General features: G+C 38.6%; 1 long non-coding RNA gene across 1 annotated transcript; it reads left to right on the top strand.

The window, feature by feature from the left end:
• Window positions 1–4,658: 4,658 nt before the first annotated feature.
• On the top strand, window positions 4,659–12,702 carry LOC106893895. Its single transcript, XR_001413196.1, has 3 exons — window positions 4,659–4,767; window positions 5,020–5,091; window positions 12,524–12,702. It is a non-coding gene; the product is annotated as an uncharacterized LOC106893895 (long non-coding RNA).
• The last annotated feature ends 3,310 nt before the right edge of the window (window positions 12,703–16,012 follow it).

Genomic DNA, 16,012 nt, shown 5'->3' with positions numbered 1-16,012 from the left:
TTGAGCTCTCTCCAGAAGTGGCATTAGTATTACGTGAGAATGGCAGCTCCACTTGGCAAGAGCTGAGCTGAAATCTGGATCAATGCATGGTAGGAAAAAAGAGAAAATTGGGCCATGGAATAGCAAGCCATCTGATGGATGTGAGAGAGGTGGATATTTTAGAAGGTTAATCCTAATAGAGAAGGCAACAAAACATATGAAAGGAGTCTAATGCGTGCCAGTTTCCAGGAAAAAAAAGAAAATTTAACAGCAATTCTGCTACAGGGGCAAGCTCTAAATAATGGGCAAGCGCTGTCAAAGGTTTGGCTGACTAGATCTTCTCTGCAGCAATATAAGCCACACTGCTTATAGAAAAGAAACTAATAAAAAAATCTGATGTTCCAGATTTTATTACTTTTGCCTAGTTGTAGTTGAAGGTGAGACTTTGCAGAAGACCTCTTCAGAGTCTGGGGATCCATGGGAAACGGTTTTAAGGTCTAATGAAAACCCCAAGTAGATTATCTAAATATATGCAAAAAAACTTTGGTATCAGTGTTAGCAGTGGGTTTTGTTCATTGTTGTATTTTGCTGTGTGTTTTTCTTGGGATCATCTAAAGGAAATACCAGGATCTTTAAAATACATTAGCCCAAATTTGGAATACTTACTTTATGCATTGCCTCCATGTGGTAAATTAAATTTCAGGGCAAAGCGAATTAAATTTTGGAGCAAGTAAAAGGGTCAGCCTGAGGGTTTGTAGCCCCATCAATAATGGAACTTGTGTTCTAATATGAAATTAATTCAGCACATCCTGTTTTACGTGGATAATTTAACACAGCAGCTTTCAAATTTGCTGAGACTGAAGGCTAAAGTCTCAATAAGTCATTTAAAACATGTTCAAAAAATTGAGATATAGTAATTTTTCAGCTTACCTGGCTCTTAGCTACGTTTTGTGCCAAAACTATGGAATAAATTCACTTTACTCCTTTTTAAGCCCTGCACTGTTTCGAGCCTATATTGATTTTATATTTTTTAAAGTGGAGCTATGAATTGTTTTTTGTGACTGATAAGGAGGGCAGCAAGAAGCACACTGTGTCTTTGTAGCTTCCAAGTGTGCTTACTACTATCAAAACCAGCTTGATGCAAACTTAAACCCAAGCTGCTGATGCAGACTTTTAGCAAGAAAGCGCTCAGAGGAAGAGATTTGTGTGGAAGAAAAGCAGAGTTGATTGAAACAAGGAGGTCTGAAATTAAATGCAATGTTTCTAGTCTTTGTTAAAAAATCAGGAGATGTTTCCCTTCCATCTTGAACTCTCCAGATGTGTCTGACCTTATTCTTCTCCTGCTGGATATATTTTTTTCTGTGCAATCTAGAAATTTTTCAGGAAGGTTTTGCTTGTGTTTGTGGGCTATTATAGATTAGTTAAAAATTTCTTATGTGTTTCAGATATGCTTCAAATATATTTAAAATTTGAAACAGTTTTATTTTTCAGTATCTTTCTGTATTAACTCTGTTGTTAAATTCTTCTTGTTGGTTTAGTGAAGCTGAATTTGCCCTTTCAGTAATTCTGCCTAACTAAAACCAGAGGTAAAGCAGAATCAATATTAATCTTCTTATGCCCAGGGGAAAACAAGTGTTTGCCCCCGTGGTCCATCTCTAGACTAGAACTGGAAGACCTCACACTTTGTTTAGTGTGGTTTAAATCTGGTCTCAAAGTCCATCCTTGCTGCCCCTGCAGCCTCTTGCAAACTTCAGCTCTTGTTTTGTTCTCTTTTTTTAGGGATCCTCATATTGTTTTCCTCACCTTAGAAATGTTCAGTGCTGCACTAAATTACATGACTAACATCTCACAAGCACGGTTTGTTTCTTCAGGAAGTGCCAGGAGATGGGAGTCAGAAATAGAAGATCACTCGCTGTGCCACAGGGAAAATGTGGTAACATGGATACAGTCTCTAGCTCCCTTCTTCATCCTCCCGGTCCCACAGCTCTGTAACCATGTAGGGAATATTAAGAAAAATAGGTAACCAATATAGTGCAAACATTCGAAAGGAAACACACAGTTATTGAAGTCTGAAATAACTTGGTCTTGACATAAAATTCCCACCAGGTGAGCAAATCCAGTTGCCCTTAGCAAGTAAGGGTTAATATACTGCAAATCTTGCTTTGAGCAACACTGACTACAGAAACAAGACTGAAAACCATGTCCAGTCCCACAGATGTTTCTGCTTTTTGGCTAGTTCAGTTGTTTCTTCATCAAATTAGGTCTCTGGAGTCAAGATAAAGATGCAGATGCCTTGGGTATGTTTACACGGTGCATCAGAGATCTCTGACCCGCTCTGTTCCACGCACACAGACCTGTTCAGCTCTGAATGAGGATGCCAGCTCGAGTCCCAAAAGCAACACGTAAGCTGCATCAGTGCATCCTTTGGCTTACACTTCAGGCTCACTTCTCAGCACAGCTTGTAAATGCAGCGAGACTCTCTCCATTTCCAACGCCAGGCTGGCCCTGGACATGTACACATCTCCATGTTGACTGATTTTTAGAATCCTTGTTTTCCAACACTTGTGTTTGTTTCCGATTTGGAGCATTTTCATGTCTCATGGAATAAGGTCGATTTGAAATGTTACTTTTAATTCTAGCAATTCTCTGTTCATAAATGCAAGGTTATCTAAATGGAAATTTGTTTTGAAATAAAAATAAGTTCTCTGTTTTCAAAAAACATTTACAGGACAGAGAAGTGTTGAGTATCTGATAAATTTTGATTGGTTCTTATTCTTTAAAAGCTACAAGCTGAAATCATCATTATTTCCATAGCACCTGAAGACATTAACAAGGCCTGGAAGCAAGTGGAAAATACTGCATCATGGTCCCTACGCTTACTTTCTATTAAAAAAAGACAAGTAGGTATAACTAAAATTCAGAATAAATGGGAACAAGTTCAGAACTGCAGTAAGTTGGCTGTAGGTGTGTCCAAGTGCTTTGAGTGCTACACTGCTGCTGTGCTGTGCTGGAAGAGGGAACATGGGAACTCCAGAGTGGGTCTGACCCCATGGGACAGAGAGGAAAGGGAAAGGGTAGTCAAAAGGTCTTGCTGTGATTCCAAGAATGAGGGTGTCTTCACAAGTACTATCACTGTTCACACAGCTAAATCACATGGACATGATTTCTTTCCCAAATGTGTATTAATTGAAATGGTTCAGTCTGCAATATATACTAAATGTGCAAGAAATATCAGGAATTTCTATCGCTGTGTACTGGCCTGCTGTGCACAGCAAGTAAATCTTCCACTAGATTTGACTTCCAGCAGGCGTCTGTGAAAGGACATGTCACTGTAACTGTGCATTTATTTTTGCCTAGCAGATTTGTGCCTTCCTGGAATAGACCTGCTAGTCAGCAGCAGCATCTGGTACCATCAGAAAGTTCTAAAAAAAATATAGTATTAGATCAATCTGTTCATCCTAGAAGAATATTACTTCCTCTTGCTCTATTTATGGGGCAGTTGTTCTTTTACCACGTACAGCTTTCATAGTGATACAGATAAAGAAGCAAAACAAGTTGTTATTTTTTTTCATTTAAGAATCTAAGCTACTAAATCATTTAAGCATGTGCCTAAACTCAGTGGGTTTTAATAAGATTTAGCCACATGCTGAAGGTAAGTAGGTACTTAATGCCTTATAAAAAATGGATATCTAAGGAAAGCACTTAAATGATATAAAAGTACCTTTTTTCTGCATCTAAGAGGCTTCAGTTCAATGCACGAGTGCAGTATTGAACTTCTAAGATTAATCTAGTTAGTTCTTTTGCACACTGCAGAAAGACAGAGATGGACGGCTGTCATGGTTGTCTGTGTTTTTATAGATTTTATAATAGTAGTGATCCTTTAGTCTCCTGTCCTAGTCTAATGTCTCAGCCATCTGCTGGACTCTCCCAGTTCCACACTGAGCTGCTTTAAAAGGTGATTGTTTTCCTCAATGTATGATATCACAATTATTTGGGTACTCGAATTTCATGGCCAGTGGTCACCTTCATGAATAAAATTTCATGACAGTGGCCTAGCCTGCCTTTGCCAAGCCGTTAGCCTGGCCCCACTCTATAAAACTCTACCACACACAGCACAGTAGGTTAATGATTGTGTGAGTGAAACTACTGTTACCGTCCCCGCTGAAGGTTATCGGCTTTGACAGCGTTTGCTCATGTCCAGTGAACCATAAGTCATATTGTAAGAGTACTTATCACTTACTGCCAAGGCAATTCATGAGCAGTTTGTGAGGAAAAAAATGTGAGCAGGGATGAGGAGGACACATGAAATTTTGGAGGGGAAAAATAAAGTATTAGGCAATGCTAACTCATCAAAATGGGCCAAGAAATAGGCTGTAAAAGAGATGAAACAATAAGAGAGCCATCATCATGGAGATAACTACAGGACCATCCATGTCAGTCTGGTACGTACATTCACTTGCTCCCATACCAGCCCGATTTGAAAGCAATCTGTGACATTTGGGCTCCAGTAGAACACTTCTTGCCATGAGATCACTGCATAGTTTCACAAATATTATTGAAGTCTCACACAGTGCGTGTGAGGTAGATCAGTGAAGTTATCTCATTTTTTCAGATGAGTAAAATACAGCATAGAGAGGTGATTGATTTTTTTTTTTTTTCTTTTTCTTTTTTTTCCCTGAGACCACAGCAAGCCATCTCTAAAGCCAGAAATGAGATCCCAAGAGTCTTGGCTCCTTCATCCTGGTTTTATAACCTGCGCCGCACTACCTCTGATTGAACAGAGTCCTGGTAAGGAATTTTTGTGTGTTAAATATCATGTCTGATCATGCATCAGATGTGTCTATACTTGGTGCTAGTCTCTATGCATTGAAAGAGAAGGAGGAGATGCTACTTAATAGTATTATAGTTAATAATGTTTTGCCAGTCAGCTACAGAAATGTGGATTAACTAGAAATAATATACTTTGCATTAGATAAATATACATTAAGTAAAATATTTTTATTTGGGAATGTAGAGTACTGAATGGCTGTTTATTTGCAGAGGCTGATTGGCAACATCATGGTTCTAATCCAAAAGAAACCCCTAATAATTTTCCTTTTGAAAAGCAGAGGGGTAAGTACTAAGATTTTCTGGCTAAAAATATAAAATCAGTCATTCTGTGGAAAGTATATTTACAATCAGTTATTAGAAATATAGAAAGAACTGAAAAAAAAATACAGGGTGATAAAGATTGACTCAACTGATAGCTTAATATTAAATATTAACAGTGTTCATCAGAACGAGGGAAATTACAAAGGTCTTTCCAAACTGTGAATTGTCCAAAATGACTGACTGAATCACAAAGTTAAACACCCTCAGGCAAAGCAAGCTATATACCAGCGAAGGTCATTACCGTTTCCTCAGAGGGGTTAGCTCTTTCACTTTGCAATTGAGCTGGGTTTTTAAAAATAGTTTGAATATGCAGACTTAAAGGTCTTGCTCTTTGTTAAAAAGAGAGGCTTTGAAACCAATTCCCCCTAATAGCTGTTAATGAATACTAGCGGGTTATTAGGATGTTACTTGTCTAAGCTTTGCTATGTGATACTGTGTGTGAAGGCTACATCAGCCACACAATGGTTAAAGATCAGAGGTTTAATTAGCTATATTTTACTGGGCTTGCCTTTAGGGCTCAGAAGTAAAAGGACTGATACAAGAGCAAAGGAAAGATTTTTTTTGTCTTCCATGGGAGCAGTCTCAGGATCATGGGCAGAATGCTCTGCACTGCATCTGTGCCATTGCACCTATTGCCATTGAGCTGCTGTTTCAGGCTGTAGAGTTAATTTCCTTTGTTATATCTGTATGTCATTTGCACAGGATTTACTAAAAAACTAGAAGTGATACGAAACACTGAAAAACTAGTGATCGTTTTCTTCACATGTAGGTAAACTTCCATCCATATTCAGAAGTCTGCTGACAGTATTGCACAACATTGCATATTTTCTGCGATTGATTTGAGCAACAGGAACAGCAAAAGTCCAAAGGCAGCTCAAGTACCCTGTTCACAAGGTGATGGTGCACTGTTAACTGAATCAAAGCTAAGACTAAGCGTTACTTGAAACTTATTACCATTCAAGTGAGACCAGTTAAAAAGCTAGTACCGATTTAGGACTAGTGACCTTGACCTGTGAGTGTTGGATTATTGGCTCCAGCTGAATATGGATCTGGCTGAGCTGAGGGGTAGGCACGAACTCACAATAAAGAAATTATAAGTAACAAGCCACTGCATGAGAGGCTCCGTCTGCCCTGCTTTCAGCCCTCGTTCCCCACAAAATTGATGGTAAATGCACAACATCTTATCGTCCATGGGTGGTTAGAGAATTCCAGATTGAAAGGGGCTGGGGTTACTCTTGCCTAGCAGATGAAATGTAACTGTGTTTCAGTGCTTTTGTGTATAGCAGTGGAGAACATAATTTATCTGGGATGTCAGGAATGACATTGTTTTTAATTAACCCTAAATAATGTTATGAGGCTTTGCTCAACTACAGTACATGTATAGATACAGAATTGGAAAGTGTTGGAAATTCCTGTAAACCTTGCTAGGAGAAAACTGTTAAGAGCTTGTAGCAGGTATTTATTTTATGTTTTAAAAATTCAATAGCCTCCAGTTAATCTGCCCTCTGGTAATCCACAGAATAGTGATTGAGCCAGACACTTAGCTGGTGTAATGTAGTGAAGCTCTTCTGAAAGCAACAGTTAGACTGCTACTCTAAGATATAAGAGGCTTAGGCTCAATTCCCTAATTTACCCAGATCTCTTGTGTAACCTTGGGCAAATTCCGTATTTCTAGATGAAAAAAAAAGGGTTTACAGACATCGAACAAAGTTCAAATCCTGACAATGCTCAGACTTCCTACATGATGTGTAAGGACAGCAAGGCTCATTACATGGATTGCAAAATAAAAACCACAGTGGCTGGACACTAAGGAGGCTCCTCAGCATCCTCACATAATTTCTATATGCTTTTAGGAAGCTGATGCTATGATATTTCCAATGAGAATCCTCTGGTACTGCTTACATCACCAGCAGAGCACCCAGTTTCTTGTTGCTCTTGTTGCTGAAGACAGGCACAAAGTAGGAGCCAAGCTCTTTGGTTCTGTCATGACAAAAGCCTTTGCAGGCAGACATGGAAGCAAGTTTTTCTAGCCTCCGGTCAAAACACAGCTGAGAGCGTGTTTCAAGCATCACATCTCTGGAATTGGGCATCAAAAGAAGGACTTCAGAGAAATTAATGACTGTAACATTTAATCTTTCTTCTTTCACAACCTCAATGTGGAATTGGAAGGTAGATGCATTAAGGAGTATAAAGCATTCAGTTACTGTAGCAATGGGGACCATGTAAGTAGCTAAAATTAATAGATGCTGTCATTTACAATAGCTGAGATTTTGAGCGCCAGAGTGCATTACAAGTAAGTATGGGGGGAAGGTTTGAGCTCTTCAGAGTTAATAGCCTGATCTCTGATCCATACAGGTAGAGCTGTCTGGGGGCTGTTGTATAGAGATGAGCCAGCCTGTAAAGGTCTATGCCAGGGCACGATTGCAGAGTGGGCACCTTCACAGCGGCGAAGCAAACGCGGGATGTAAGAAAAGGGCCAAGTGAGCAGTGATGTCAGCACCCTTTCTGTAGCTTTGTGTTTCAGTTCATGATGGAAGAAATCTGTATCGTGGACACAGTTCCAGGAATACAAGGATGGAAACTGTTTAGGGAACAATTCTATCATAAGAAAGGGGAGAAGTGGGCCTGGCAACAATTTTAGAGGCCAAAAGAAAATGAGAAACAAGCAGGAGAAAATATTAAGTCAAATGAGAAATGTATGGCAGGTCTTCTGTGAAATTAGAGAAATGTTTTTGGAGTGAATTCTGCAAAATTACCACAAGCCAAGTATCTAAGGAAGATGGGTGTGTGAGCATGCATGTAGTACGTCAGGAAACAAGTTTTGTGCTTCCCACCTGCAGGAGACTGCTTTGTCAAGCAAATGACATCTCACCATGAGCTGAGAAGTCATTTGCTCTCTGTTACTCTTGACGTTGATAGCATTTCCTCCAGCTTCAACTTCTCCCCCTCTTCCCATTTGACCAAGGACAGCTATTGATATCCACTTTGACTGTTCAGCAACATTTTCTGACACAAAATTTCACTCTGAGAGAGGTGGGGCGATTTGAGGTTGAGTTACTTACTGCTGGATCTCAAAAGCTGCTTTAAGTAGGACTGCCAAAAGACAGTGATTTGTCAGGTGCGTCAGCGGGAGCCCAGCATTGTCCTTGGTGATGAGAACAACTTGCATCTAACTATTGATACCTCCTAGTATTGGGCTTTGCATAGAACAAAGAGCTATATGTACAATTTAGTGGTCTTCTGTTTACAAGATCAGAAGTAGGGAGTGCACATAAGTGAATGTTATTGCAAGGAAAAATCAGTGTCCTAAATTAGTAGAAAAGATGGAAGAACTCTTGCTTATTTTCAGAAGTAATTACATTAATAAGCAGCAACAGACTCAGTGTAATGGTCTAGTATGGGAAGACCTCTGACATATTGATCCTGGTAGAAAAACTAATTCTTGGAGGCTCTTCCTCACAGCTGTCTTCACAACAAACAGCTCAAATAATTTTTATACTCTTCTACTGCATTAAATATTGTAGTAAAAAGTTCCTGCATTGCTGACATGGGTGCATCATTACCCAGTGAAAGCTGTGGTGAAACTTGAGTTTTCAGACAAAGTGAAATTTCCAGCTTGCCCACAGAACACGTGCTGTCTGTTAGGGCGAGCAGGCCCAGTGCATCCAAAACTGTTCTCTGGTTTGGGAAATACCAGTGGGATTCCTGCAGTGCGTGAACTGTGCCTTTTAGACATAATGAGAATTGTTTCACACAGCATTAAATTACTGGTAGCTGCATGGTCTTGCAAATGCCAGTGCTCCAGCTCCCTGGGTAAAATGTACCACAGAGAAATGTTTGCCAAATACATCAGTATTGGAGAAGCTGCTAAAGCAGTAAGTATATTTTGAGGTTTACAGCTGTTCTGAGCAGAGGTTCAGAGATTTTTACCTTAGGTTTCAGAGGACCAACGAGCAGTAATTTTACCCTGCTCCATCCTGATACAGGGGATGTACCTTCTGCAATTTCTCTTCTTACTGAACTTAATTACAGTGAGCTCGGGCTCCATGACAGGTCGCTGTACAGCCTGTTTGGTTTATATTCCTGCTGCAAACCCCAGTGAACTGCAATGCAAACTAAGAGTCTGAACTCCATGAGAAATGCGTGTGATTCCCCTGCTCCACAGTGCTTGGGCTTAGCATGAGGCAGAGGTGACAATGCCATAAATCTCCATTTAGGCCACGTGCATTAATCCATGAGCACCAACTGTGCAGAAAGCCCACGGGTCAGAGCCCTGCGCACTGGACAGCATCACGAACCACGTGGAACTGTGGTGGAAGTAAAAGAAATCCAAACACTTTCTTCCTTAGGAGGGAGCTCAGCCCAAACATGAGCAGACTTTGTTTCTGTGTTCAGATTAAGAAACAGGATGAATATTTGCCTCCCTTAGCAACAAGGAAAGATATTCTTCAGCTTTCATTGAGTTACAGCATTAAAATCGGTATTTATTTGTTTCTTCTATTAAGTGGCAGATATATAGCTTTCCACTTAACAAGTTGGCAAAATTTTCCTCCACCCTGACAATAGGGAAATCACTGCCTTTAAAGTGGGCCTTTTGGTAGGTCCCCATAGCTCTGTCTCTACTATCGCAGAGAGGTTTTGGTTTTTTTAACTTCCTGTTAGCTCTGAGGCAGTTAATGCATGGGAAAATCTACAGCTGGGGAGAAATGTTTCCAACAAAACACCTCTGATAAACAAATCCTGATTTGTCAAAATCAAAACTGTTCTGGGAATCTGTTTTCATTCGACTCTGGTTCTGAAATTGTCAGCATACCTGGTTCTGCATTCTCAAAATGAAAGCTTATGGGTTTTAGCTTTGAACAATTTTCTGATTGACTTGGACTAGAAGTATAGTTTGGACTCTCCTCTTGTTAAAAAAAAAAACCCAAAACACTAGGGAAATCCTAAAATGAGCAAAACACTACGTCATTTTTATGTGACACAAAATGGCTTAATTGTAAGAGGATTGTACCATAAGTTGCATATGTGTGTTTAGTTTAAAAAAACTCAACAAACAAAACATCCAAACTTCATAATACTTTCTTCCCTAGCAGAAAAAAAGAAAACAAAACCAAAACAGGGACAGGGAACCTGTATCCAAATGACCCTCTTTAATAACCAGCTGTTTCCTCAGTTCGATGAAGGGACTGTGTATTACCGTCGTGATAGATGAGACTTGCTGAGACCTCAGATAAAGACTCCTGTGGAAGAGCATAATTGATGGGGAGCTCAAAATCACAGCACTGGCTTCTTCTTGCTTTCCTTAAAATCCTGACCTTGGTAGCTTTTCAGGCCATGCCTGTGTTTCCTGTAATGCATTTATTTGATGTAAGCTAACATTTTTCTAAGCTGCTCTGTCAAGTGATTAAAGTTATTAGTAAAATTATGACAACATTTGTTGTCCATTCTAAGAGATGAAAATTAGTTTTTTACTTCGTGTTATACGCATGCTCAGTTTGAGTAACAATAATGATAGAAATATCCAACTAGTTCCTTCATTTACCTTGGTATTACACATTTTTTTTAAAACTAACAACCTAAGAAAATAGCGGATTTTCTTTTTAGAGGAAAGAGGAGTAAAACGAATCCAGCAATAGCTATAAGCCAAATTAAAAACACAGATTTATAAGCTTCTTTAGCTTTAAAAACTAGACAGAGCAAAATCTGTTGCTATTGTTATTTTTATCCTGAAAAGTCACCCTGCGCTACAATATACTAAGTGGTACTATGTACACTGCTCACTGTAAAACAGCTAAATATCCATGAGTCATTTGTTTAATCATTTCTGAGTTTTTATGCCAAGCACCTGCCTTTTAATTTGCTACGACCAACCTGAAACATCTGTCAATTTTTTCCCCATGAATTAATAACTCTGTAATTAAAATCCAGCAGAGAGCTCAGCTGAGACTCCTGGTTAATTAGGACAGGAGATAGCCATGTGAGCGCCGTGGCATTACATTAGTTGGGGGAGGCTTGGAATTGAACCAGGGCTCTGTGGGTGACACGGAGCTACCAGTCCATGATTTAACAAGGAAGCTCTTAGATATTTGTTCCAGTAGCCAGTACATCTATTTGTGGGCAGTCAAATATTGCTGAAATTATTTAATCAGGATGCAGTGCCTGAAAACTATTTTCTTTAAATGTGTATTTTTAAAGGATCTGGTTTTAGTTATTGCTATTCTCCAAGTACTAAGAAAATGAGAAGAAACAGTGCTGAACTAAGCTCTTGCCTAGAGCTGTTTTGCACTTCAAGTGGCAGTGGGAGTGTCAAGAAGAGAAAAATGGCTTTCTTGGTAAAGGCTATACCTGCTGCTGATGTGCAAAGGTTGAGGATTTTAGTTTCTTCCTGGATTGCTTTCTACTGCAGCAGTGTCTAAATAATCAAGGTTGTTGTTGGTACTCAAAAAATCACCTTGATTCAGGTTGATGCAGGTTGATTCCTGTGTCTTTTGAAAGGATTCATATACCACATACTTGATACATAAGGATTTGGGGATTGTTTTTTTGCTTTTTGTTTTGTTTTCAAACAGCAGACAAAGATATTTGTTGTTGAACCACATCTCAGCACACCTATAGATGAAAACATCTGAAGACCTCATCACTTGTCAAGCTTTTTTTAATTTTAAAAAGTGCACCAATTAATACCACAGAATTTTTTAAGCTTGTTCATTGAAGGCAAAGAAATTTGTATTGCAGCTAAGAATGAGATATGAAAGATTTTTGTCATAAACTTCAATAATTTGAAAACAAAAATAAATTAAACTTGTAGCACACAGTAATGTATACTACAGGTAATCTGAATGTCCTGCTGTGTACTACAGAGAAAAAAAACTATCATGGTAACTCAAGAGGGCATTCCTGTTTTAAGTAGACAATTGTATTTTACCACTGTCCAAATTCACAAAGCATCTCCTACGAAATAAACTTCTTTAAATAGCCTCTAATGTAAAGAGATGTCTGGCCAAATAATATATTCTTCATTCTCAGCTTAAATGTGAACCAGTTATTTGCTATTTTCCTGTGCAGAGAAGATGATAGAAAAGTTCCCAACTTCTCATATGCTAGCTTGCTGTAAGTCTGAATTACTGAATTCGTACCTTGTTTTCCCTTTTGAGCTTGCTCTTTACAGAGCAGTATATAGAAGTTTCATCCCAATCATGGGAAAAATATCTACAATTTAAGATTCAGGGAGTTCTTTATTTCTTCTTAAGTTTTCCTGTGAGACTCAAGCAGAGGATTCTACCTTCCAGTGGATAAGGTATATTTAATAATTAACCTCATATGAGAAAGTTGAGTCAAGACTTGCAATATTCTTCAGTATAGTAATGATTTCATCGTTTCTTTATAAATCTAGAATCTATTGCCAGAAAAAACGCCTCTGGAAAGAAGCTGGGGGAACTGGATGATGCATCTTTGTCTCTGAGAAGGTGAACTTGAGAAAGGCTTTGGTAAGTTTCCTAAATATACAACAGAATATTTATCTTCAGCCTTGATCCAGGGAAAAAGGAGTACTGTTTCCTGAAAGGGAGGAGAGGCAGGAAAGCTTTTGGATTAACACCCCATTGTGCAGGTAGAATCCCAGAGGGAGGTAATGTGTAATATCGTTAAAAATTTTTTAGAAAGTGAGTAGATGTAAAATACTTATTTCTGAAAGATTTGACACTCGGCCTTATGTAAAAAAAAAAAAAAAAGGTATAGATGGTTTTAATTTCAAATTAGCTGTGACTCCCATAGTGTGTTATTAAAAAAAAAATGTTTTTCACTTGGAATTCTCAGTGTTTTAGAAGAGAGAGAAATACAGATTTGTCCAATTTCACGTGCAAGTCCCAGGGCAGTGACAGTGTGCTGAGGCTGTGGGGTCCAGGAACTGCAGCACAGAACCCAGAGTGAGAAAACCTGGCATCCACTTGTCAGTCCTGAAAAATACCACATCCCTTACCTGCTTCTACCTTTTGAGAGCTTTGCTTTGCATATATAGAGATATTTTTTTAAAAATCTTAAATTACAGGAAAGCATTATAACATTAAATAGCTGCATCTGAAGCACACTGTGTGTATGAGGAAACTCAATATGGCTGATAGGGTATTGCCTTCTCGATAAACCACCCTTCACTTCCAGTGCCCACCGCATGAAAAATGAGGAGATTCGTTGAACAAGATTGCCCTCTGCGGGCTGCACACACCTCCTTCCCTCACTGTGATATTCGTTCCCCTTTTCTACACAGGCAAATTAAATATGCTGTGAACATAATGGAGTTTGGATTAAAAAAAAAAAACCCACACAAAAAAACCCCAGTAATTACTTGAATAGATATTTGGGGACAGCTCTTTATTCTTACTGAGAATGGGTCCCAAACATTAATTTAATTTGCCTAAATAGCTCCTGCTTAGGTTTGCTGTTATCTGAAGGCAATGAGCTAATGGAGATGATGCAGAAGGGATTTGATTTAGCCCTCTAGCTGTTTGTTCAAGTTGAGCTACCAGCACAGACCATAACCAGCATCTGGTCTAATGAGCTACAGTGAGAGTCCCGCTGATTGTATCTTTGTTGTACCGGATAACAAGGAAGAATCACGCTAAAACAGACTTCTGGTGAAGGCTGTGAGAGTAAATACAGCTCTTGGGAGATGGAGGAGCGAATACCTTGCAACTCCTTACCTAATCTCTGCTGAATAATGATCTCTTAAGAATCTCATTTTTAAACTAAACCAAAAATCATCACCATGGTTTATAATTTTCATATAACAGCAGGTACAAGTCAATATCATAAAACAGCGTATGAATATGACAGGTGTTTAAGCATTTCACTCAATATATTGTTGTGTGATTCCTTGACAATAGGACTGAAGACTAAATAGGGTAAAAGTGTGATTTTTAAAAAACTGAATGAATGATATGTAACTCTGAACTTTAAAACCAGCAAAACTATGTTGAAATATCCCTGCATAGCTATAGCAATTAGGGATGTCATTTTGTATTCATAATTGACATAGCAACATCAACAAAACCTCTAGTACAAATACATTGACGAACCTGCTTATGTTGGTATAATACACGTTAGCTCAGGAGGCAGGGTAAACTTTGCCTTTAAACACTCTTATTTCAAAACAGTTTGCAGAGAGAAATTATTTAGCCTCTTCTTTCTTTTTATAACATACTATGTGCGCTTGCAAAAGATGGAAAATGTCCCTTAATAGTAATAATTAAGTATAATACCGTATCTGAAATAATAGTAAAATTGCAAAGAGTGCAGTAAGACTCTCCTGGGTCTCTGATCACCGACTCATAAATAGCAAGGGCTCCAGGCCAGAGAAGACTAAAGAGTCAGGCAGCCTTGTTTCTAGCAGAACCTGAAGCCCACTAGGAGTTCATAGATCTAGAATAGTAGCTGATTTCAATAAGTAACTTTAATCAGTAAATTCCAATGGAAAAAGACTTAATCAGATTTTTTTCTCCTGAGTAGCTCAATAAAATATGTACTCTGAAACAAGACCTGACTCACATTGCAGGTTTAACAAGGGCTAATTTAAATAGGCCCTTAATTCAGTATTAAAAGAGCAAATGAAACTAAGACTTCTTTCAAAATTCTGCAACCAAGAATAAATAAACAAACTCCTGCTCTGACAGATAATGTCTGGCTTATAACCAAATGACAAGAACAACAGAAGTGTGGAAAATTGACGTGCATTCCTAGAAACAGTCTCAAATGGAACCTCAGCAAGCTGTATCATGAACTTCACCCATTTACTATAGGAAGAGTAAGAAAAAGACTCAGCTCCTACATTCATTGTACATGATCAACTTGCCTAAAAGTTTTTGTAATAACTTGCTTTTTGTAGAGATACTCGCAGGTACACAAAAAAATGTGTACCAGCCTTTCTGTTAAAGCCATCCAGCAGATGGGGCCACAGAGTTATTCAAAATGCAAAATAAAGTAAAATGAGTTTATCCTAGGAAGAGCGGTCATAATCAGTGCAAATACAGCTTTGTTAATTCATGAAATTCTAATGTCAGGCAAATAATTTATTTGGTTATATCATTTTCTGACTGTATGACTGATTAAGCTGTATTCAAATGCTTGTTAATATGATTCCCTATTTGTTTGATACTGAAATAATTACAACTCTCAGTCAACAAAAATTACAGCTGAGGTTTTAATTTATTCATGCCACATTCGTTCCCAAGTTTTGTATAGGTCTGAGATAGTCAGAGGTGTGATGAAGTGACACAATGGAAGTCATTGCTAGTAATTGTAGCAAGAAAGTCCCACACGTGGAAACGTGTATGTGGCAAGAGGAACTTGTTAGTGGTTCCTACCTAAGACAAAGGAAGACTTTATGAATGTAACTTACATGTGCTGGTGTTTTCCCCCTGCTTCTTTGAGATGTGTGCACCTGTTCCTGTTAAACCTGTGAAACAGAAAAGGACATATGTGTTTCAGAAAACAGGTCTGAATGTTGGAGGAGCAGTGGTCAGCCCCAGGGATTCCATAGCAGCAGATGCTGAAGGTTGAACGTGTCTACAGACAGTGTGCTGTACGGTGTAGCACAGGTTGTCACTCTCACTGTGTTTGCCAGTTGTCTTTTAAAATAAATTAATTGTGTGTAATCAATTTAACCAGGAAATTACATCAGGTATCAGTTTAAAAGTGTACATTGTATTTTGCTGCCTTTGAAAAGCCTGTTTTTCTGGGGTCTTGTACCTGAAGTGAAGGTCTTAACACTCCTGTCATAAAGCTGAACCTTTAAAGTCAGTTCTGCTATAAAAAGTTCTTCAAAATACATGAAATAACCCCAAAATTACCATTCATCTGCGCTACTGAACAGACCCATGGGGGTGAGCAC

Source organism: Calidris pugnax, unplaced genomic scaffold, assembly GCF_001431845.1.
Source record: "Calidris pugnax isolate Ruff unplaced genomic scaffold, ASM143184v1 scaffold9, whole genome shotgun sequence".
NCBI classification, from domain to species: Eukaryota; Metazoa; Chordata; class Aves; order Charadriiformes; family Scolopacidae; genus Calidris; species Calidris pugnax.
This window is presented reverse-complemented; position numbering and strand designations above follow the sequence as displayed.